This window comes from Amyelois transitella, chromosome 2 (genome assembly GCF_032362555.1).
Source record: "Amyelois transitella isolate CPQ chromosome 2, ilAmyTran1.1, whole genome shotgun sequence".
In the NCBI taxonomy this organism is placed as follows: Eukaryota; Metazoa; Arthropoda; class Insecta; order Lepidoptera; family Pyralidae; genus Amyelois; species Amyelois transitella.
In genome coordinates, this window is record NC_083505.1 from 13,105,954 (window position 1) to 13,129,885 (window position 23,932).

Genomic DNA, 23,932 nt, shown 5'->3' on the forward strand with positions numbered 1-23,932 from the left:
CTAACATAACACACATAAATTGGATCACGGGTTCTTGTTTACACTCAGGTTTCCTCACGAAGTTTCTCTCCGTAAAAGCAGTAGTGAAAAGAACGCATAACTCACACAAGTGACATTAGTAATGGCCGCGGTAGAAAATAACGCTTTTATTGAATGTATCTTTTTCAAAATTTGGCTTATTTTTGGTTTATAATTATGTGCACATCAAATATAAATTCCCACGGGAGCCTATCCCCGTGCATATAACTATAGTATAAAACTACAAACATGTCTATTTTTATCCGACTACCCAAACAAACAAACCCACGTTCCATTTTAGCGAGCTCGACCACTAAACAATAGTATTGATTTCTTTCATCGGAAATAATGTTAATAAACAGGAACCCTAGCTATATTTCGTGGTAAGAGTTATATCAGAAACCGGGAACACATCGGGAATTATTCACAACAGGAAGAAAGTGAACGTGTTGTATTGGGCAACACCGTTTATTGGGCCAAAACTTCCTACATTAGTGATATTTTGAAATTTCCGCCGCTTTACAGGTGCGTCCTGTTTCTATATTCGTTCGTTCGATTTTTTGAAATCTCCATATTTTTGTTCTATGATCTTGGTAACGATTAGGACTGGAAGATATTGAAAGAAGGTTTTTTTAGACGGCCTTTGTGGCGCAGCGGTAGTACGCTTGTCTGTGACACCGGAGGTCCCGGGTTCGAATCCCGGCCAGGGCATGATGAGTAAAGAACTTTCTCTGATTGGCCTGGGTCTTGGATGTTTATCTATATAAGTATTTATTATAAAATATAGTATCGTTGAGTTAGTATCTAGTAGTTGTACACAAGTCTCAAACTTACTTCGAGGCTAACTCAATCTGTGTAATTTGTCCCGTTTATATTTATATTTTATTTATTTATTCTCCTGGCGGCGTTCCGGTTGCGATCTCAGCTCTTTGGAGGAGCCTGTTGTCCATGTGTGTTATCATGATTCTGGAGACGAAGATGTGGGTGGCTATAAAGGATATTTCAATAATAAGGGTGAAGATTGGAAGAGAAATGGAAGGCAGACATGAGGTTCAGGATAGGGTCACCCAGACACATATACTGTTAATGATTTTTAAAGAATTTATTTCTGTTAATCTTCTCAACTATTTGTCACTATTACTCTTTCTTCTTGGATTTGACCCGGTTGCTTCCTCACCTCTCTGGAGAGGAGCCCGGGGTATGTCTTTGACCATGGATCCTGGATTGGGTGAGTCAGATTTTAACACGGAGCGACTCTCATCTGACCTCCGCAACCTTTACAAGGGAACCTCATCCGTATTGGATCGATCATGGTTACTTATCCAGTTGCCTGAATGTGCAGGTTTCCTTACGATGTTATCTCACACAGTAAGAGTAGCGGTATTCGAACTAATGTAAGTACATAACTTCGAAAATAGTCATCGCTACATGTGAGGTGGGATTTGAACCTGTGCCTTTGCGCATCACGCATTATAACCGGACACTTTACTAATTCGACCACTGACGCTCAGCTAATCGAATTACATGTACCTAATTGTTACCTTCCAACGCACATAATTGATGAAGCGCTAGTATTTATGACGAAAAATGGCCTTTTCAATTAATTCTACATTAACATTTAAACACCTGCGTTGAGTGACAACTTCCTTTATTGGTATAATAAAAACATTACCTAACTTAGCGAACGTATGTAGGCGAATCGCTGATTTCAATCAACTCATGTATTAACGTAGGCGGGCCCTTTATTTTGATTTCTATACATCGTTGGAATTGGCTAAGTAAGGTTTTTACTGACTGTATGTATTTTCTACATATATACATACATAAACGCCTCTTTCCCGGAGGGGTAGGCAGAGACTACCTCTTTCCACTTGCCTTTTATGATTTATTCATTAGCTTTGTCGTAGGAAATGTAGCAAGGAAAATCTGTTCACGTGGACGGCAACATAAATATATTTATTTATGAAAGAAAAACTTTGTAAATAAAATAAAAATATAAAGGACCTTCTTCTTTTACAAAAAATATAATATACTATAGGTTAAGAAAATATAACTTAGCCAATTCTTTTATAGTGTCTGTGAATGAAATAGTTGATATTATGCTAAAGCTGTTTATTTGTAGGCGGGACTAGTAAGAGATTTTACGATTTTTTAAGTTACTTATCTGTTTCAACGTATCTGCGTGGGAGATGCCCTTAAAACAAACTGATAATGGTTTTCAATGGTTATATTACTAGCTGTTAATAAATAAATATATATAAATAAGTATAAATATATACGGGATAAATTACACAGATTGAGTTAGCCTCGAAGTAAGTTCGAAACTTGTGTTACGAGATACTAACTCAACGATAGCAAGCGGTAGTACGCTTGTCTGTGACACCGGACGTCCTGGGTTCGAATCCCGGTCAGGGCATGATGAGAAAAGATTTTTTTCTGATTGGCCTGGGTCTTTGATGTATATCTATTAAGTATTTATTATAAAATATTGCATCGTTAAGTTAGTATCTCGTAACATTAGTCTGGAACTTACTTAGAGTTTAACTCAATCTGTATAATTTGTCCCGTATATATTTATTTATTTAATATGAGAATACGTGTATGATTTTTTAATCGGGAGACTTGTGTGGTTATTTTTATATTATTCAATTAACATTATTATGTCGTGAAAACAAAAGAATTCGCACGTTCGTGTAAACAATAAATTACATTTGCCAAGGTTACCTACATCTCCATCAAATGTTTAAGTAATGTCAGTTAATTAGTTGAAGCTGGCTTCCGTCAATACAAATACATATATGTATTAATTGTGTTTTGTACCGAGAATCTATTTTTTTTTATATTGTATCAGAAGATGCGATTCTTTTTTTAGGCGATGGGCTAGCAACCTGTCACTATTTGGATCTCAATTCTATCATTAAGCCGAATAGCTGAATGTGGCCGATCAGTCTTTCCAAGACTGCTGGCGCTGTCTGCCCCGCAAGGGGTATAGACGTGACCATATGTATGTATGTGCTCCGTAATGGTACACGAGACGACACCAAGACACTCGCCAGTTATTTCGCCTCTGAAAATAGTTGGTAACTATAATCATTTTAGCCACACGAAGTCTGTAGGCTTAATACATCACGTCTTTATTATTTACGGGGTAGACAGATTTAAGCCACACGAAGTCTGTAGGCAATATGCATTGTCTTAATTTTATATGTGATAGACAGAGCTAACAGTCTTGAGTACCCAGAAAAAAGGCCAAATGATGGTGTCATGATGGAATTGAGATTCAGATACTAGTTGGTTGCTAACAAGTCATCTAAAAGAACAATCACAAGAGGTTTATTTCATCATGTCTTCAGTATTTTTTTACAGTTCGGCTTGAAGCTATTGTATTCTCAGTTCCATATATACATACATAAGGTCACTATATATATCTATATCCCTCGTATAGTAGACAGAGCCAACAGTCTTGAAAAGACTGATAGGCCACGTTCAGCTATTTGGCTTAAAGTTAGAATTGAGATTCAAATAGTGACAGGTTGCTAGCCCATCGCCTGAAAAAAAGATTCCCAAGTTTGTGAGCCCATCCCTTAGTCGCCTTTTACGAGATCCATAGGAAAGAGATGGAGTGATCCTATTCTTTTTTGTACTGGTGCTGGGAATCATACGACACATTATTGTACCTTTAGTGCTACATATTACTCATGCTACTATGAACCACACAAATCACACACTGCACTGCCGGTATTGCAATGCCGGGAACCACACGGCACTGTTCTCAGTTCCCACTGTTCATTACATTACGGTTAATAATTATAGTTAAATAATAATCCATTATCTTGGCTACGTGCCATCCTATCGGAAATAGGATGAAAGGCTTTGACGACCATCACAAATACCGATATCACACAATTTTCAAGCATGTCGCGTCATATATCCTTGGACAATGTTCAAATTGGGAAAGTAACCGTGCCGTGCCGTGTGGTTCCCGGCACCAATACAAAAAAGAATAGGACCACTCCATCTATTTCCAATGGATGTCGTAAAAGGCGACTAAGGTATTGGCTTTCAAACTTGGGATTATTTTTTAGGCGATGGGTTAGCAACCTTAAACTATTTAAATCTCAATTCTATCATTAAGCCAAATAGCTGAACGTGGCCATTCTCAATTCAATTAAGCCACACAGTTGACGTGGCTTTTCAGTATCTTCAAGACTGTTGGCTCTATCTATTAGTTCTACATTCATTCTAGTCTTTTAATGTAGACAATGTGCATTCGTCCACGATTTAGATTTAAGAGATCAATATTTGTAAATTGACGTCCGATGAAAATGCTGCGGTGTAGTTTGTTCCGCCGCCTCTTCTACACATGCGCTTTGGAAGCGGTAGTAGTTATAATAAGATTTAAGTGATGTGACGTCAATAAGTGATACGCTGTATCCAATTTTGGAAATAAATCTATTCTATTCTAATTAACTGTCCTAACGTTTCTTCACGATGTTATTCTCATCATAAGATCGTTGTTAGCGTTCAATCGCCGATAATTGCCCAGTGTGAACACAGTAAACTATGGATATTTTTTGTAAACTCCGAGCAACGACACGGGATGTTAACAATATGACTGATTCTAATTCATATCACACCGGGATCTTTGAAGACGAGTTTTTGTTCACAAATTGGACGCGAATGACCTTATTATGCGTACTTTTATATTTTTGTATGGTACATTTTTGGTGTATCCGCCATACCTAGGCTAATCTAATCCATGGCGCCAAAAAAGACGTGTATGCTACATTTATAGTGGTTATGTCCGAAAGAAGTTTTAAGTTGTTCCGAAGTTTACAATAGTCTTGCATTTTTCTATCATTAAGCTAATTAGCTGAACGCGGCTATTCAGTATTTTCAAGACTGCTAGCTCTGTCTACCCCGCAAGGGATATAGATGTGACCATATGTATGTATGTATGTAGATCTACATAGTAAATACTAGATGTACCTAAATATAAAATAGACATAGATGAACATTTACTTAACCTTAAGACCCTTTTTTTGGGATCGAACATATTGCAACTGACCAGTCTGCCTGATACATTTTCATAGCTAAACCTGTGAGTGAAACCTATTTTTATGAAATTTGAAATGGAGACGCTTCAGGTCAATTCGCTGGGAACTATTGATAAATAATTGCATGTAGGTATTCTGTTGTAAACACCTGCAAATTTATTGAGTCAACATGAATTTTCTTGCAAGGCGAACAAAGTCGGGTAATCTGCTAGGAACAACGTGATACAATTGCAAAATGACTCACGCGACTCGTTATTGTTTGTGGGTAATTGGATTTGGTCTAGCCATTATTTGCGCTAGGTTTTTTAACTGGCTATAAAACTGTATTTGTGTGTTATTGGAGTGACGATGATAACGATTCTTGATTGGGAAATGACAATTTTCTAGGTGTTTGTCAGATGCAACGAATGTGGACAATTGGGCCCTTTTAAAGTCAGTACTTTAACGCTCCACAATTTTGAAATCTGATGATCAATTTTGAAATCATCTGAAACTGTTCAAAATTTCAAATCCTTCCTCACCCAGCAGTGAATTTGTTCTCGAATCTTCTTGTTCTACCTTGTTGGTAGAAAACCCTCCACATTTTGGTAAGTACCCATTACATCTGATTAGCTGGGCTGGGCAGGACCAGGGAGAACAATGCTCTGCCGCGTCGCCAAGCGTGACGCCGAGTCACGCGTCACGAGCAGCGGCGGTGCGCACGCGCCGTCAACTCCTAGTCGCTCGGAAATTATTACCTAATCGTCCCTCTAATTATAATGATGTTCTGTGGTAAGGTATATCATAAAACATATAGTGAACTACCTACTTCTGATGTAATTTATTTCCACTTGGCGTTAGTTAGGGTTATATCCTAACTCTTAAAATTGACGCCTCAGACCGAATAAGAGTGGTTCTATTCTTTTTTGTACTAGTGCCAGGAACCACACGACACTTTATTGTACCTTTAGTGCTATATATTACTCATGCTCATATACCTACTATGAACCTTACAAATCACACCTAAAATAAACTTACGGCAGTTTACCGGGTATTAGTCAGCGGTCACGCTTGACGACTGTTTGTTGATGGTTCTGATAACCCAGCCTCTTAACTTTGAAGGTGATTCCAATAAAATAATAATTTTAAATCATAAAACATTGTTCGAATTATCACCTAGATCTCTATGGACTTCAAAAGATTAATTCAATTAGCAAAACATACTAGTTTAATGTCTGGTTACAAAATGATGATAACATAAATTCAGTTATTGATATTTATTAAAAATAAAATAAATCCCAAAATAGACCCTTGTGGTACACCTCTAATTAACTTAATTATTAATTGAGGTTAAAAAAAGAAAAATATGGCGTGTCGTTCCCGGCACTAATACAAAAAGAATAGGACCACTCCATCTCTTTCCTATGGATGTCGTAAAATAAGACTGAGGAATAGGTTTATAAACTTGGCTTTCTTTTATGAGGCTATAGGCTAGCAACCTGTCACTATTTGAATCTCAATTCTATCATATAGCCAAACAGCTCATCGTGACCTATCAGTCTTTTCAAGACTGTTGGCTCTGTCTACGGGATATAGACGGCACTATATTATGTTTGTAAAAAAAGTGCACTTTACCCACAAAAATATAATAAATTTAAGTTTAATTTTTTTTTGAAACGTAAGTAACGTTATTATATATATTACTAGGGGCCTCCCGCGACTTCGTCCGCGTGGAATCATTCCCGCGGGGACTCCGGGATAAAAAGTAGCCTATATGGTATTCTGGGTATTCAGCTACCTACAAACCAAATTTCATCGTAATCGGTTCTGTAGTTTTTGCGTGAAAGTGTAACAAACATCCAAACTGACATCCTGACATACTCACAAACTTTCGCATTTATAATATTAGTAGGATGTAAAAATAAAAAAAGTGCACTTAAACTTAACACACAACGTACGTACAAAAAGAAAATAAATTTAAGTTTAAATTTTTGTTTAAACGCAAGTAACGTTTTTTTATTATATACTCGTATTATTTCTATTATAATCTGTATATTGACATAGACATACTTTTTTTCAGTGTCATGTTAATCATAACTTGTAAAATGTTACGTATTTCAAGTTGTTATTTTGGTTTTGGACACGCATCCGTGAATATTCCGTTACGGTTGTGAGTTTGTTACGTACTTACGTACGAGTCTAAGGTTCTGGAACTAACAATCTCACTGTATAGGTAACTCCAGTTTATCTTCTATACATATAAATTAGGACACTGACTGACTGATTAACTGATATTTAAAACTGCTGAGGTTTTTTTTGCAGGAATTAAAATTTTTTTGTATGTCAGTTGTTTAACAGAAAATACAGCGCCAGCGTGCTTCAGGTAATAATACATGTGATGACGCATTTCATCATATCTTTCCCACTTGGATTGTTTTTTTCTCCTTTGGTCGATTTTAACTTATTTCAGTGTTATAGAAATGACAAGAATGTTCCGGTTGCTATTTAAAAAACAAACATACATATAGTCACGTCTATATCCCTTGCAGGGTAGACAGAGCCAATAGTCTCTTCAAGACTGAGGGTAGACAGAGCCAACAGTCTTGAAAAGACTGTTGGCTCTGTCTACCTAGTCTATACCCTATATCTAGTCTATACCCTAGAGAGGGTAGACAGAGTTTGTTTAAAAAAACAAAATATGCTTTTAATATCAGAATTGTGATCACTTTAGCGATAAAGTCTTGAATACTGACAATTCTTACCTCTCATATCCTCAATCAAACAAAGTAGGTAAGTAATGAGGCTCATGAGAATCTTTGTGCTAAACTGTTACATCCTCGATTACAAAGTATGTCTGTGATTCAGGTAGGTACCTATGATTGAAGCGATTACGTGTAGGTTAGGTATCTACTAAGTACGCTTTGTTCTGAGTACTTGGTAACTATAAAATCATTATTACGCCTGAAACTTCAAACAGTGCCGTATGATTCCCAGTACAAAAAAGAATAGGACCACTCCATCTCTTTCCCATGGATGTCGTAAAAGGCGACTAAGGGATAGGCTTATAAACTCGGGATTCTTCTTTTAGGCGATGGGCTAGCAACCTGTCACTATTTGAATCTGAATTCTATCATTAAGCCAAATAGCTGAGCGGGGAACCACACCGCACATTTTTTTATCATTTTTTATAATTATTGTAATCTATTAATCATATTTTGAACACTTTCCACCGTTGATATAAATCCCCGGCAGCTGAAGTCTCGTGTGTGGTATCGGAGCACGTGATCGTTGGGTAACCATCGACAATGCAATGCGCATTGAATAATTACCAGCATGCTGTTTGACTTCCTCCTTCATGTTGTAAGGAAGCAAATGTTTTGCTGAACTGAAATTCCGATGAAATATAACAATTATCATTTACCTATGCTATCAAATACATCACATTACGAGTAAACCCAATAGGTTTGAATTCATTGTTAAGTAATGTTTTGTTTCAAAACGATTTTTTATCCATATCTAGAAATGAATGAACAAATTTTATTGAATATTTTTTAAAGTAAGTAATGAAGTAAAAACTTGTAAAAAATAATAATCATACTCGTATTGAAACTAAATTATGGTTCAAGTTTGCTCTAAGAGCTGTGAAATAGGATTAAACACATTGAAGTGATGACCCACAAAAATGACACTAGAGAAGTGTTAACTTGTGACTTATTTAAAAAAAAAACAATATTTATTAAATTCAAATGCCAAATCAAAACAGCAACAACAGGCATCACACAAAAAACTACAAAAAATGATCGCAAGCGCAGCGCACAAATACGCCTCTAGCTAGATCCGCTGAGGGTGGCCGACGTTTTACAAGGCATTCCGCGCCAAACCTCCGCGCGCGACGCACGTGTCGCGACGACGCTTGGAGTGCCCGCGCGATCGATCTAGTGCTAGTGGATAATTTTCAATTACCCTCAAACATTGTGCGATGTGCTATGGAGCTTGGTCTGTTGTGATCGCCCCTGACCAGGGCTAAGTGAGATTTCAGTATCAGGAAGTCCTCATCAGGTAAGCTGAAACTATTGTAAAGTTTATGGTCCATTGTGAACGATTTCACAGCACCGCGTTGATTGGCCACATGCATTTTTATATTGCTACTGTTTACTAGTTTTATGGAATGTTTTACTTTTATGAGTTAAAGATAATTCTTTGAACTCGAATTTGATATGCTTTTCTACGAAAAAACATCGTATCTACACAGTTTATTGAATTTAAAGTTATAGCTTTAGAAATTTATATTCAAAACTTTTCTAACTAGGCTCTCATGAAAAAAACGTTATTGCTAGAAATAAGTTTTGCTATGACAACTGCACTATTGCTACAATTAATAATTATCACAGTTGTTACATCTTCAGTAATTATATTCGTTTCATTTTTTGAAACAAATTTGAAATGAAATTTTGAGATGAAAATTTTAAAACAAATTTTGTTGAAACTCCAACAATTTTCTTTTGATGTTAATGCCAAATGACTCATGTTTTTCTTCAAGAAAACTAAAAGTTTTTCGCATGAATCACCTTAGTGTGCCAATTTGTTTTAGTACATTTGTATTTTTCTTCATATCCATAATAACGTTACTGCATTGGTAAACGCAATAGCGGTTTTAAATAACAATAACAACGATTTCAAAATGTTTACTGTTCCATTGTACTGCTCTACCATAACAATTGGAAGCGTGTATCGGGTCTGTGTGGGTTGGTCGAACAATGCTACTCTCTTCTAAGTATCGAAGCGATCGACCAAACCAATTTGACCAACGCTGGGGACCTATTGTTATGGTGGAGTTGAGCTCGGAAACGTGTTTATAGACACAGAACCTCACAATCGTTTTAGATAATAGCGGGGGCGTGTAGTGTGAATACCGGGAATTTTAGGTAGTAATACATAACATTCACCCCCTTATTTTAAGCTTTGGTTGTAAGAAGACCAATTATTTAAAAGATTAAGATATCAATGTGGACAAAAAGTAATTTTTTAAAGATTTTTAACCAAATTACATTGATGATTTATGACTACTGTCATAAATTTAGAATCGATTCCAAATTTTAACTTTATCTTTGGCATATTAAGAAGAAAAAACGGAATCTGAATGATTATTTGAATGATAAAATAGATTTCTCAGGAAATCACTAGTAAAGTTAAGATTATGTTGTTATTGCTGTGATTAGAAGTAATGTTAGTGATTGAGAGGCTATCATTATAAATTAGTTTTACGATATAAGAAGTCTTTCTAAATCACGTCCGAAGTACCAATAAAATGTACTTACAAGATAATCTGATTAAGCAATACAGGTGTTGATAATGATGTAATTGAGTATCTGGTAGAAATAGATGTGTTTTGTGTAGAATGGGGTAGATGATAGGGTTGTCATTATTATCATCATAAGTGATAGCCTGGTTGTTCTGTTGGGAATTTAATTTTATTCTTAGCAGGGAAATGGTGTGTGGTGCCGGCAGAGTAAAATAGCACTACCCCATATCTTCCCGCGGGTATCGTAAGAGACGATTGAGGGATTCATTGGGAGGCAGCAGCGCTTACTACGCTTATATGACAATAAAGTCCAGAATCAATAGAAACTGTGGTCACCAGCCCGCCTGCCCAGCGTGGTGACTTTGGGTAAAAAACAACCTATTTTTGGGGACGCCTTAGTGTAGCAGTGAACTTTTATGAGCTGTTAGATTAAGAAAATGGTACTATAATACTGATATTTGAGAAGTGATTAACTTTTTTATGTCATCCACATTACATATTTGCTTACTTAAATATATTTTTTATTAAAGGCCAAGTAACTGGACGAATTTTACTAAAAAATACAAACAGTTGTAACAACGTAATAATCTAAGGAAATATTTTCGAAACAGGACTACATCCTCAAGAAAAAGCTTACAAATATGAAGACTAGGCTCGAATCCTTATAAGTGATAACCCTAACCGCATCAAAGGTGGTAAATCGACCACATGAGAAAGCAATTCAATCGTTACCGCACTTAAAGTAGCTTCAGTTGCAAAAACTCATTTGTCTAGCAAATAGCATTACAATGATGATTAGGATATAAATGTTTAAGTGTTTGGGTATAAGATCCAGTTGTTATGTTCTTACTTATAGCTATTTTAAGTTATCCTTAAGTAGGGTGCGTGTTTTTCTTGTTGAATTTGTTCGAACATTTTGTGTTCTACTAAGTCTTTTTACTTATTTATTTATTTAAAACTTTATTTCAAAATATATAACAGACAGACTTATCAGGACTTGATGTAAAGGTAACTAATATTGTCAACAATTATGTAGTGATTCCGGAGTTTAGTTACTCAGTCATACAAACATAAGTACATTGTAAAATCTGTTCTCAATAGTGTAAAATGTGAAATAGCCATAAATGGCTATAATCGTTATATAGTTCTTGTTTGTCGAGTAATTTGTCATTACAATCCTAAGAAGATTGTCATACTTGTGTACATAACGTGGTACTAAGTATAAATTGATGATTCACTAAACCTGCAGATACATTGTCTTCTATCTAGTCATATACATAGTAGTTTAGTACTCATTATGTACGTGGAATTGCTAAAGACATACATATAAATAAGGCTATATTTACATGTCCTATTCTCACTCTTCTATCAAAATATCCAATGTTGGCTTAGGACAAGTTTACATTAAAATTGTGTTGCATGATTTTTTAATCTGTAAACCTTCGGGTGTTTGCATATCGCATTTCTAAGCTGACATCTCAAATCCTAACATAAACGTTTATCTAACGACTGAGTTGATGCTAAAGTTTTACGTATAGCCGTTGCGTGATGATATGGGAAAGAACGGCAGTTATTTTTTAGATGTCAATCAGTTTCTTTTTCACAATTGCCGGCTCATTTTCCATCAATTACCCGTAGTCGAGGTAGGTTGCGCAAAACTGAACAATTCCCGAGATTTCTGCATTTTGCTCTACTATTACAGATGGCTCTTGCATACATTTTTGTGTGAGAACCAGTTGGCACACAGCACAATGCTGTCTCACGCTCTCTGTGGGTGTTTCTTGCGACATTTGTCTTGTCTGCGCTTGTCAATGGGAGGAAGGCGTTATTAGCGTTGGGTTCGAATTTACTGTACGCTTGAATAGGCGCGAATTGCTTAAAAGTCCTAAAATTATAAGAATTAATGACTAGACTAAATTGAGCTTAAGGGCTTCATATATTTTGAATATTGTTTAATTTATCGATGATTCATGTGTTCAAACATTTTGTTCTTCAAATTCATTTATTAATGACATATGTGCGACATATAAATTATACAAACGCTATATTGACAGAGGTCAAAGGTCTAGGAAACGACCGATCACTTAATAGATCACCACGATCAACAAAAGATGATTCAGTATCGTTAATGATTCGCCGCTTGGCTGCGTTTACTGATTCGGCCGATAAATTTCGCATTTCAGTTGCCATCTCCGGTGTTAATGTTTTTTGCAGACCTACTTTCATTTAACACAGTACACCAATTACAATCGGCAAACACGAAAACATCTGGCAGTGACAAGGGAAAGTGTGTTGATAACTAATCCTTACTCGCATAGTTCCCGCATCACGCAAACTAGCGTGTGTGCATGGAAAACCATTCAGGAATGTGCTGAAACTAACTCGATTGTTGATTTTGAATGATAATTTAATATTGATCACTTTACTCCAGATTAGAATTTGGATTTCGAAATTGAAATTCAGATGACAATCGAAGTGTCTTTTGAGTGAGCATAAGATAGTGGCATTCTTGTGTAGCAGTGCGTAACATTCCGCCTCTGGAGCGTATTGTGTATTATTGTCATCCAATAATATATTGACAGCGGCGGTGACTTGAATATTTTTTTTAATTTTATTTGTGGAGCAAGGCGCCACTGGAGCGAGGCTTCCCGCTGGCATTCCGATGGTGGACGTTGCCCTTTAAGACTGGACAAAAAGTCTTGTGTCTTTTAAAAATCTAGATTTTAAAGCTTTTATTTGGTTGTGTTAATCTTTTGTGTTGCACGTTATTATCTGCTTCTTTCATTGCAATATTTATTATTGTCCGAATATAATCAAAATTAATCTCAATTAACTACTAAGTGAAATAATTTCAAGAGAATAAGGCTATGATTGAAACGTAATAATGAAACGTATTGATGAAAACATAATAATTTCAAGAGAATAAGGCTATGATTTACCGCTAATCAATGCTAATGAAGCCATCAAGAAAAACCTTTAGAATTTTTTTTTTTGATATCAATTGTTCAGCGTTTTCTTAGAAATAGAAATTTACACAATCCATATCGTAGGGCCGGTCAAATTTGTCCTTGATAATTATATTTAAATAACTATCGTTCAAACCAGCATCCGCTGCCAGTCAAGGCTGTACAAACGGATAGATAAGAATGGTTTTATTATTAGTTTACTTATTGCAGAGATAAGCCTCGTTGAATCAACACCACCAAAGTAGGTTAAACCCTTTGCTCGTGTTATGGCAATGTTTGATAACAGGTATTTGGTTTGATAGCGGTTCTTATTTGTTCTGGTTAACGGGAAATTTTAATTGAACAGCCGTTTAGTCCGTTTTGAATGTTTGGAAAATGTAGACAAAACTATATCGGGATATATAACTTAAAGTACCTATTGCAATTTGTGTAATATCAACTTGTTGTGAAGAGCCATGTATTATATCATCTACATATACTAATATTATAAAGCTGAAGAGATTGTTTTTTTTTGAACGAGCTAATCTCAGGAACTACTGGTTCGAATTGAAAAATTATTTTTGCGTCGAATATCGAGGAATTCTTTAGGCTATGTAACATTAACATCACGCTGCAACTTTTAGGAGCGAAGAAATAATGGAAAATATGAAAAAAAAAAAACGGGGAAAGTTATTCATCCTTGAGGGCTTCAATGATGCCCATAATAACTATACCACGCGGACGAAGTCGCGGGCACAGCTAGTTTCAAATAAAGTAGATATGAGCATGCCATTGAAGATCTCATACGAGTATGAACTGTAGTGGAAATAGTAAACGATTAACAAGGCTCTCGTTCGCAAAACCTCAAGATTCTTCACTTGTCTGCTCATGAAGTAGTTCAAAATAAAACATGAAACAGAACATGTCATTACCTGTTTAGATAAATCTTTTGAGGTTATCGCCTAGTTTTCGATCAGTTACTAGTTTGTCTTTTTATTACCTTATTGTCGGGCCTTGCCTTGTGGTTTCCACTTCCGTTGACCATTGTACTTGACCACAACTACTTACAATGAATTTAGAAGTTGTATTGATTGTCGAAACTAGGTCTAGTTTCGGTTAGCTAGTGTTTAAGAGTAACACACTAGCATACTTTCTTATAAACTTACATTTTTTTTCTTGATCATATTCAGGTCAATAGCAATCTATTCATATGAGTATTAGTGCCGTGTGGTTACCGGCACCATTGCAAAAAAGAATAGGACCACTCCATGTCTTTCCCATGGATGTCGTAAAAGGCGACGGTTGATAGCCCAACGCCTAAAAGAACAATCACAAGTTTATAAGCCTATCCCTTAGACGCCTTTTACGACATCCATGGGAACGAGATGGAGTGATCCTATTCTTTTTTTTAATTGGTGCCGGGAACCACACGGCACCAAACTATAATCATACGTTTATAAACCAATTAGGCAAAAAATATGCTACCAAGTATTACCGGTGAGGATAATACATCGTACAATAAAATGACATCTTACGCAAGTTAAGACAATTTTCTCCAGCATATTAGGATTCCCTCCGTCATATCAGTCATCGAGTTAAGGCAGAGTCGGCTTGTGGCGCCGTCTTCATTTGTCTCAATTGGCGGCAGCTGTTGACCATCGCCCTGGATTTATAACTCATCTTATACACTCTGAACGCCTGTTTCCTACTTTTGAACACAGTAGGGAGTCCACAGAATTGGCATTTCGTTCTTGTCCACTGTTATGTCATATTGATGAGATATGAAACTCTTATGTGTACTTAACTGCTAATGTAATATGACAATGTTAAACTTGATACAAAGATTATATTTATGTTTCTTTATACGACTAAGGAATAGGCTTATAAACTTAGGATTCTTCTTTTAGGCGACGTGCTAGCAACCTGTCACTGTTTGAATCTCAAATCTATCATTAAGCTAAATAGCTGACCGTGGCCTATCAATATTTTCGGGACTGTTAGCTCTGTCTACCCCGCAAGGGATATAGACGTGATTATATGAATGTAAGTTCTTTCATACACTAGAAACCACATCATCTAAATAGAAAAAAATAATTAATATCGTTTGTGTTTCAATTATAAATAACATTATCAGAAAACATGTCGGCATAGATATGAAAATATCTATGTATACGATATATAAATAACGAATCTGTAGAATCGTTCTGTGTTTTAATTCTTTTGGTACTCCGATCACCGCTTGACGCACTGGTAGTACCTTCCATCCTGTTTGTTGGAGGTAGATGTTCCATTGTTCTCCTGGAATGTAATGTTTGTCTGAACGTTTAGGACGCATAGCTTGAGTACTCAGAATAACTTCTTTTTGGTTTTTCATTTAAATAGATAGATAGACTCTTTAATGCACCATAAGAAGAACAAAACGAAACAGCTACAGCGACAAGTAAATAGTATAGTATTTGTCGCTTTTTCGTTATTATCAAAGGTCAAAAATTAGATATTGTCTAAACAATTAATTGAATAAGTTTTTAGAGTTCCTCATACTAAGTCACACTTCGTTACTTTCGAAGAAGTTTAAAGGTTGAAATATATGTTTTTAACTCTGCAAAATGTTTGTGTTTAGTTTACACGTTATTTTTTTATACTTTAAAATTTGACCTTCTAGAAAAGCCTGTGCTTTACTTGCAAATAAGTTCAATAAACAAATATTAAACAGCAATAAATATTAGGTATAATATGGGCCGTCCATCACTTAATCTTGTCTCCAAATGTTTGATTAATTGACGCACCAGGAAGTCAAGGGTAATAAAAAGTTACTTGATGAAATGCTCGACGTTTTGAACGAACAGCAAGTGGTCTCTGCATTGTGGTGTACGACCATTTGTTCAGAAGCGGGATGCGAACAAGGCCGGCTAATTGTTAGTTAATTGAAGTAAATTAACTCTACTGGATACTGGTCACTGATTGAATCTAAGGTTGGTTTAAGAATGAAAACGACTTGTGCCGGAATTGGATCCTTGTTTAGTGAAGGCATTGTTTGTTTTAGTAGTGACCTCAGTCTGAATGTCATAAGTCTCACCGTAGTCACACAATTCATCTTGATTTCCAATTATTGATAAATCGTCTAATAAATTTTTTTGTTGATGCAAAAAAGTGAAATTTGTTGCTCAAAAAAATGTCTACTTATAACATCGCAAAAAGTAGAAAAGAATCGAGTTGCAATTAAAAATACCCTCATTGTTAATTTTCTAAGAAAAAGTTAGTATTGTTTGCTCACGGAGTCGCGTGATAAATTCGAAAAATGTTCAAGATGAACACAATTAGAGGTTACCACACCAGACAATGCTCATAGAAAGTTAATCGTCGAAACTGTCCCGTTTTGGAAATCATTGCCGTGAGTTCTTCGTGTCGTGATTACAATTTACAAATCTAGATAATGATAATATTTATCTTGCATGATAGAAAAATGTTACATGACAAAAATGATTAAACTATTACAATCAGAACACATAGATAACATATATTACTTAGCGAGGAATATTAGATGGTATCTTAGGAACATAGCGAAAAGTAAAGCGATTTCTTTGGAAGGTTGGTGGTTTGGTTACAATTTAAGTCATGTTTAAGAAGGGTAAGGTTCAGTAATGATATATGGCATTTTTACGTTGTCAAAATCGATCTTAATTTAAACTTTCAAGTAGAAATTATACGGGCACTCATTGAAATAATACCAGTCATTCTCAATGTTCAATGATGATTTTGTTGTAACATGGTATGTTCACATATCAAATATTGTTGATATAATAATATAAGTGAAAGTCCTATGAAATTGCTGCAGTGTAGTTTGTTCCGCCGCTTCTTCTACACATGCGCTTTGGAAGCGGTAGTAGTTATAATTAGATTTAAGTTATGTGACGTCAATAAGTGATACCTTGTATCCAATTTTGAAAATAAATCTATTCTATTCTATTCTATTCTATTCTAGTGATTAAACATTTAAGCGTAAAGAACTTTGATGAAAGCGACACCAAAAGAATAGAGAGATTGAAGATGTTGCGTGTAATAAATTACAATTTTTCATCGTTTACAGTACAATGCGTCTCAGTAATGATTTTACTCGAGCGTTTGACTATGTGAGCCACCTGTGGATCCAAGAACTTGCAATGTTCTCGATATTGGAAAGGAATTAGTAAACAAAACACGTCTGTGAAGACAGCGTCGGTATAATTGGTGGATGGTGGATGAAACGCTTCACGCATATACAATAAGTTTTATTGGAGTTATCAGGGGCCTATGTTAGGCGCGGATACTTATTTATTTGTATAACTTATTTCTTTTTACAAGATTAACTTCGAGGGTCAAGCATCATAGAGAAGAGAAAACCGCAACAACATATTAAATACGAGAAATATCAATAAATATTTTTTTTGAATCCAGTCTTTTATCTAAATATACGTTAAGCAATGTAAAATCTCAGTCGTACCGCCATACTTACTCGTATGTTTAATATAAATAATCAAAATCGCAAAATCTTAACAAAGCCCTAAATAGGTTACGCTGCATATTAAATGCCCAAACAAAAGTATAGTATTGCACAGAGGTCTAAATTATGTAAATTGATTCTATTCAAGTTAGCGATGACGCTATCCTGCACTGGACACAAATCACCCACAAAAAATAGACAATATCAAATAATCAGGTATGCGGGTCCCGTTCGTCGAGATTTGTATGATCGTTCTAAAGCTTTTTTGCAGACGACTTCCGCTGCCCGTGGCCCGAATTATCATACGGTTCAAATTTAACCCAATGTCGTTGGTAATTTGGTACGATACGCACGTTGTTCTAGTGAAATATTCCTAAAGCCGGCGACACATTAATAGGTCTTTGCCATGATTCGAATCTTGAGTTATGAATAGTTTCCAATTGTAATCTTATTTAAATTGTTTTGAATCTGTCTCTTTTTTTAATCTTTAACATTTACGATTTCCGTTTTTGGATTCAAGTGTATTTTCGACGTCGTTCATTACTTGTAACATTTTTGGCTTATTTTTTTCACGACTTGTCTGTAATAAAAATATTTTTCGATATGATAAAGTTAATATAAATCAAAAGAATTGTCATAAGATCGGTAAAATTTGTGTAATTTAATAAAAGTTGAAAGGTTTCAATAATTTGCACAGTAACAAAAGAAGTTAAAAACATGGGTGCTATGATACCACGGTGTGTATACGGCTTTACGTATTGGATTACAAGAACAATGACCCGAGCAGAAAAACTTTACGCCGCAGATATGTCAGACTTTAGACAAGCAACGCTTTGACGAATCAAATGTTACATTATCTGAGTTTTATTACGAGAAAATAAAGTTAAATGTAGTTACTTTAAGTCGATAAATTCCTAATTTGGCTTGAAACAGAGTTGATATATTATCTTGAATGTTTAGATTTGTAAGATCTAAAGAAATAGCAGTAGAAGAATATTTCTAAGAAAATAAATACAATAAGGACGAGAACGAAGGTGACCAAACAAAAACAATACAAAACACGAATTAAAACAATAACGTTTAATCAGGTTTTGAGCACGCTATAATTAATATCTACTCATTTTGTCAATACATACCTACATACATACATATGGTCACGTCTATATCCCTTGCGGGGTAGACAGAGCCAACAGTCTCGAATAGACTGAATGGCCACGTTCAGCTTATTTGGCTTAATGATAGAATTGAGATTCAAACAGTGAAAGATTGCTAGCCCATCGCCTAAAAAAGAATCCCAAGTTTATAAGCCTTTCCTATTTTGTCAATGCAAATGAATTAGTACAAATGATAGAATCAATAACAGACGTAGACAGATACAAATCACAAATAACCATTTCACTCAATCCAGATTTAAGTAACAGCATGCCAAGATTAAGTTATTGATAGATAACTCATAAAGTGATATGTTTAATGCGTTTCTTTACTGTTTGGGTTCATGACTAGTATACTTGTATGAAATTGAAAATAAACCTACTAGAGACAAATGGAGAAGCAGATTAAAGTGTTTTTAAACTTCAAAAACTTCGCTAATTTACACCAATTTATGTTATATGTTTCAAGTATTCATGTTTCATATTTATTTTCTTGTGATTGGATATATGATAATTATTTTTTCATTTCGAAAGGTTTCACATTTACTCTGAAGTAAATTTCCATTATCAATAAAAGCAATAAGGATATCGTTTCGACTGCATTCTTTGAATTCCAACACGATACTTACCAGAACATACCGTTTGACTACTTCACTTAATTAAGAATTTAATGAAACCAGTAAACATATCCGTTCCGAAAGATTTTTATAACTCTTCGAGCGAACCGGAAACCGAATCTGCTATCACTGAGCGTACGCGACCGGCGCATACGCAACAAGCCCCGGGTGCTAACGACCCCGACCTCAAGGCCGAAGCCATTCAGATCCTGGAAAAACCTGACTAGATTTGAATAAACAAATTGTTCAACACGTGCTTAAGTACTTTACATGCAAAATCAGTTGCATTTGCAGGAATCACGCCTTACACATCATAAACCAGTATTCTGATGTATTTGTCGATTAAACCTCAGCAATCGAGATTTATATAAATTATTAATTTATAGTTCGACATTTTGAGCATCACTAAAGGTTTTTAATAAGTTGGTGACTTTGGGTCTATTTAAAATTATGTCTTATCGGAAATTTTTATTCTAAATGTGGATGTCGTAAGAAAAAAAAATATACACGGGTATCTTTAATTGAACAAAACGGTTAATATTTAGTGATTTCTAATGCAACATGTAAAATATCACTATCTGCTGATTTATCGCGCACTGTGAATATGAGAGAGTTTGAAGACCAAACATTTCTCGCATTAATTTCGACATGAACACCAATAAAAATCGTTACAATTTTCAAATACCCCAGTAACATTTCGAGCCAGATGCAGATCATGCTTTGATAACTCAAATGAACCTCGAGTCAACCTTATGATAACGGAATAAAATCTAATTAAAAATCGTAACTGTTTACTTAAGATGCAGAAGTCCATGTAGCTATGTAAATGCATCCACATACCTCAGGTTGAACTGGAGAAATGCGACTTGGTGATGAAACTTCACATCCCATACCATTTACGGCTTCCTCCGTACAAAATCATGCACTTTGAAGCGCGCGTGCGCAGGATGTGGTCGGTTACTCAATAAAATCTGAGGTTTTAATATTTTTAGCTTTAGTATTAATAAGCTGTATAAAAAAAGATGATCTGTCGGTCAAAATCATAGTAAAAATGTTTTGGTATTTCAAAGAAAAATCTGTAATACGAACAAAAAATGTTGTTAAGCTTGCAAATATCATTATTTACAAATTAAAGTTAGATAAAAACATACTTTACGCGTTAAGATTTTCTTCCATATAAGATCTAGTTACTATAATTTATTGCAGTATCGCACACAATAATGCCATCACATCACCAGTGTAGATTTACCTAATCTTTACAAACCACTTTTCTTATAAAGGTCTCACCTTTTAAAGTGATTTATAAAGATCGATATACAAGTAATTACATCAATTTATTTGTATATCGATCCATCAATAACTGGATCTGAATATTTATTCAAGTTACCATGTTTATCGACGGACTATCAATCTTATGATACGAATGGTCTTGCTAACGAGTGAGAATGTTGAGTGATGCCAGAATTAACAGCATCTAATAGGTTCATTACGTATTGATATTTCTCCTGGCTTTGCTTAGGAATTTTAATGATGTATATTGATGACATGTGGATTAAAAAAGCGTAAAATAGCAAAAAACTGGCATTAGACTTGGCAAAGATTGTTTTTAACTAAATGATCTCACTTGTAAAAATTTACATTTGGCACTTCTAATGAACTCGTACCACGATTTTTTCATTCAGATTTCATTATGTCAGTTTCTTTCAGGCAATCAGCAGACCAAAAAGAGTCACCGTTAATAAAGTTTACGTGCAGAACTTACAAATTGTCCTTTTTTTATTCTATTTGGTTCCTTAGTGATCTATCTAATTAACTTTTGATGATCAGTTCTATGAATAGCATACTTACAGGTTTGTTTTTCTGAAGCTAGTTACAATATATATGTTTATATATATATATATATAAATATTATTTTGCTTTTTATGCAGTCTGAAATTTAATTTATGTAAATAAAAAAATCCATCAAATCTAAAAAAAGACATTGTTCATTTTTAGATTTCAAAAAGCTATAATAGATCCTAGAATACATAAAAATAAAAAAAATTATTAAATCTTAACCGAGATAAAGACGAGACAATGACAGAAACGGGACAGATAAATAATATCTAGAATCATTTTAATTAGATATCTCATGCTAACTAGTCTTTATTTCGAAATCATTTTCGCAACGATGTCATAGAAATATTACTTGGTATTATCCAACATGACGACAAACCCGTTAGAAGGCACACGACTTGCAGACGCAACATAACAATGGTACCTACCTAAATCAAACATTGACACACTTCGGTCAATGATCTACATATTATATTTGAAACATGGTCTAAGCATACAAATAATTCGTTGCTACCTGCCATATTATTCTCATTATTAATGGATATTAAATTTTTTAGGGTATGAGTTTTTTCATTTCCTAATACTCACATGTTTGTTTCAAAAATCTGTGTTAAGACTACTCCATCTATTTCTCGTGGATGTCGTTAAAGGCGACCAAGGGATAGGCTAAAAACTTCTGATTCTTCTTTTAACTTGGCACTGTATGAATCTCAATCATATCATTAAGCCAAATAGCTGAACGTGGCCATTCAGTCTTTTCAAGACTGTTGGCTCTATCTACCACGCAAAGGATATCATTCGGCGTTTATTCCATGTTCTAGAAATATTCGCTGCTTACAACTATACAATACAATCTCTATATCTAAAATGATAGAAGAATAATATATACCCGTAGCGATATAGCGCCAAAAATAAAATGATGAAGCAAGTTGTTGTAATGATCGGAATAACTACGAGTATATCGGCCAAAGCACGGGATGTTAAATAACTTGTAACAGTTAAATTAAATGTCGGAGAACATGTGTATGTTAGCGATTTGTGTCGGATTTAATAATTGAAATTACGACAGAGAATGACACCTAAATTGAAAGTGTGATGATAATTTCAAAATATCTAATATATTTCGAAATACACATCTAAAATATGTACAGGAAATTGAAAACTTTGATATCGTTTTATTTGATCCAAATTAGATAATTGTGCCGTGTGGTTCCCGGCACCAATACAAAAAATAATAGGACCACTCCTTCTCTTTCCCATGGATGTCGTAAAAGACGACTAAGGGACAGGCTTACTGGGACTCCTTTTTGGGCGATGGGTTAGCAACCTGTCACTATTTGAATCTCAATTCTATCATTAAGCCAAATAGCGGAACATGGCCGTTCAGTCTTTTCAAAACTGTTGGCTCTGTCTACCCCGCAAGGGATATAGACATGACCATATGTATGTATGTATATATGTTAGATATTATGATTGATATTTATAATTTTGCAATGTGAAATTTAACATCTATAACAATGACAGTAAAATGAACACAAAGAACTTTTTTGACATAAATTTTGTAATGAATCATGTCCTTTTTTAAACAAAATTACGAATTTTGAACCGATAAACACCATTTGGAAGATAATGTAAACAAATGTAAGAACGATTATAAACCCAAATAGTGTTAATTCTTTAAAAGGAGCAAATCGGTGGTTGCTTATAAACAAACGTAAGATTTGACGTGCAAAGCAAACAGATTGAAGGTTTTTCATTTAGCGGATTACTGAAATATGCAGCTAATGCAGATCAACAAACAAACATACAAATAAATGTATGGGTATAAATGCACAGACATACATATGATCACGTCTATATCTCTAGCGGGGTAGACAGAGCCACCACTATTTATCAAGAATACTCGTAGAATCAACTATGCCCTTTCATATCATATTTCATATCCATCTGGCGAGGACCAATGACCAATACTGGAAGTTTCTTTAGCTGGTGCATCTTCTCTTACCAGTGGTCGATTTGTTTGTGCAAATTACAGTTACTGTTCCTTGAACGTTGGCCTCAACGGGGTTAAGTGCTTAGGTAGTTTGAAGCTTTTTGACAAATACATACATACATACATATGATCACGTCTATATCCCTAGCGGGGTAGACAGAGCCATCAGTCTTGAAAAGACTGATAGGCCACGCTCAGCTGTTTGATAAATACTTATAAATAAATATATACGGGACAAATTACACAGATTGAGTTAGCCTCGAAGTAAGTTCGAGACTTGTGTTACGAAATACTAACTCAACGATACTGTATCATACTAATATTATAAATGCGAAAGTAAGTTTGTTTGTTTGTTTGTTTGTTTTCTTTTCACGCGTTATCTACACAACCAATCTTCTTGAAATTTCGGATATATTATAGTTCAGAGTATGGAGAAGGACATAGGGTACCTTTTATTCTGAAATAAACTATCGTTCCCGTGGGATTAGCGAAAAACCTGTGCTCTCTTACATAGGTGGCGCTAAATGCGCGGAGTGAATTTTGAATCAATGGAG

At 34.9% G+C, this 23,932-nt stretch overlaps 1 protein-coding gene across 1 annotated transcript in view; it reads left to right on the forward strand.

The window, feature by feature from the left end:
* The first annotated feature begins 8,910 nt into the window (after positions 1–8,910).
* LOC106132209 (uncharacterized) overlaps positions 8,911–23,932 on the forward strand; it is a 74,030-nt gene continuing 59,008 nt past the window's right edge. The window contains exon 1 of the mRNA XM_013331566.2: positions 8,911–9,113. The gene's annotated coding sequence lies outside the window, so the exon portion shown is untranslated. The remainder of the gene's footprint in view (positions 9,114–23,932) is intronic.